This window comes from Babylonia areolata, chromosome 29 (genome assembly GCF_041734735.1).
Source record: "Babylonia areolata isolate BAREFJ2019XMU chromosome 29, ASM4173473v1, whole genome shotgun sequence".
NCBI lineage: Eukaryota > Metazoa > Mollusca > Gastropoda > Neogastropoda > Buccinidae > Babylonia > Babylonia areolata.
Window position 1 is genome coordinate 27,772,751 of NC_134904.1, and position 2,500 is coordinate 27,775,250.

A 2,500-nucleotide genomic window follows, 5' to 3' on the forward strand; every position below is an offset into this window, starting at 1 on the left:
GTGTGTGTGTGTGTGTGTGTGTGTTCGTGTTTAAATGTGTGTGTGTGTGTGTGTGTGTGTGTGTGTGTGTGTGTGTGTGTGTGTGTGTGTTCGTGTTTAAATGTGTGTGTGTGTGTGTGTGTGTGTGTGTGTGTGTGTGTGATCAAAAACAGCAAAACAAGAGTCTGCTGCGATGTTCCAATAAGGTGTTATGTCTGATGAGTTCAAGACCTGCTTCTGTTATAATTGTTCACATGTACCACAAACCGTCGCTTTGCCCTCAGGCACCTCTGCCATTTCAAACGGTGAAAAGAAAACGTTGAACAGGAGTGGATGAAGTTTTCCTGGTTGCGCCTTCAAAAACAGAAGAGCTAGATTTGACGATCATACAACCTGTTACCTGTAAAATGCACACGTTGAGCTGGTCGCTTCGACTGGATCGATAGCAGTTAGGCCTACCTACCCTATCTGTTCACATGTCATCAGCTTTTTGGTTTGTCATTCGTTTTAGTAACCCAAGTTCAGAAGTTTATAACTAATATTTTGTGTCAATTTCGTGGTGTGTGTGTGTGTGTGTGTGTGTGTGTGTGTGTGTGTGTGTGTGCGATTATGACGGTCATTTATTTTATTTGTTTGTACATTTGTATATATTTGAATATATTTTAATCACTAAGTTAAACACTCAGCTGATTTGATAATACTAGATTCAGCATTATGTATGGTGATGGTGATGATGCAGATATTGATGATGATATTCGAATCGAAATGCACTGGGAGAGAGAGAGAGAGAGAGAGAGAGAGAGAGAGAGAGAGAGAGAGAGAGAGAGAGAGAGAGAGAGGATTATCCATTGATTGTTTGCATTAACTTGAATGGGAAGAATGAAAATTACAGCAGTTATGCTTACATAATTTATATCCCTTGCTCAGACGAAACAGATTGATTATTAAAATTTTTGTTTTGAAAATAAGAACTTAATTATATGGATATATCTAATTAAAGGCTTTGACTTTATCAAAAATTGAAAATGAACAGTGTTTTGCACAGTTTTCCAATGCAGTTTGATGATTATGGAACAGTATATACCCATAAGAGAGGAATTTGTTTTCCAAATGAATAGTAAGAGAAAAAAAAAGCACCTAACAAACTATGCACTCATATACATTCAAGTACAAGTTATCTAACAATATTTGATGATAATTTCATATCATTTGTGTTTAGAGAGTTTTGTGGATGAAAATTGTTTTTAATTGCATGGGCAACGCATTTATATAGATTTGTTTTTCTTTTCAGTTTATTTTGTTTTGTTGTGTTTTTCTTTTTTCCCCCGTTTTTATCAAGTTGCGGGTTAGGGTGGATGTGTACACAGTTGGTGGTGGTATTGATTTCATTGTGTTGCTTTTAAATATTTTCATGGTACTTTGAGGGAGAGAGAGGAGAGAGAGAGAGAGAGAGAGAGAGAGAGAGAGAGAGAGAGAGAGAGAGATTTGGTTTGGATCTTATCGTGGTCGCTTTTTCTAGCATATTATTATTTTTCCATTTATTCCATTCACAATTTTATAATTTTCCTTCATTGTTTTCTTAGAATTTGTGCTTATAATGTAACGTTTTGCTTGTGCTTTGGTTTCTTTTCTTTTCTTTTTTTTTAACTTTTTTTTTATTTTTTTTTTTTTTACTTTTTTTTTCTTTTTCCTTGTTGTGTTTGTCTCGCACGTAAATCAAATATCTGTTAACCATTTCTGTCCATAGGTCACTACTTGGTGGGGGTATAGTTATCAGTGGAAGGAGCAGAGAATCTTTACGGCGCGGAAGGGAATTCCGGAATGTTGTCTTTAGCTTTTTAGTGTCCTCCTTGGCGATTCGTGATGGTCCATGTGCCGAGAAGCGAGGCCCTTGGGACTGACAGAGGTATCAGTTACATCAGGTACTGATGTTCTGTATGCCGGATAAAACAAACAAACAAAAACAAGCCACCTGAACTCCCGAAGCATGTGGTTTCTGAGGTTTAGTTTAATTCTATTATTGTTGTAATGTGACTGTGTTGCTTTTTTTTTTTTTTTTTTTTTTTTTAGGATTTTTTTGTTTAACGTTTTAACCTTACAGCCTTAAAATAACAAACTTGCTGTCGGCTCAGCTTGAAACAACGCGAATACAAAAAGTAAATTATAATCAACCACAGATGCTGGCTTCTACCTGTTTTTTGAATGATAAATTTGCTTCAGTTTCTTTCCTTCTTGTGTAGTGTTTGTATGGTATGCTTACAAGTACTTTTTTGTCTAGATATATGTTACCTTGCCAGCTTACAGAATAAGTTACTTGAAGGGGCTTGAGTCATTTTAGGTTTCATGCAATGCGGGCTATCATGTATGTTGTTTCCGTTTGCATTGCAAGCCTTATGTTATTAATCATTGCTTTTGAAGCTTTAGGAATACTTTGACTCCATATCGCCCAGTTCAAGATTTCTGTGGGTATTCATGTCTCGTGTGGACTGGTTTTGTTTAATGGGCTTGAGTAGCGCTTTCA

The 2,500-nt window shown here is 36.2% G+C and overlaps 1 protein-coding gene across 2 annotated transcripts in view; it reads left to right on the plus strand.

Moving 5' to 3' along the window:
• LOC143302307 (organic cation transporter protein-like) overlaps window positions 1-2,500 on the plus strand; it is a 42,615-nt gene that overhangs the window by 14,238 nt on the left and 25,877 nt on the right. The gene's annotated exons all lie outside the window — the stretch shown is intronic.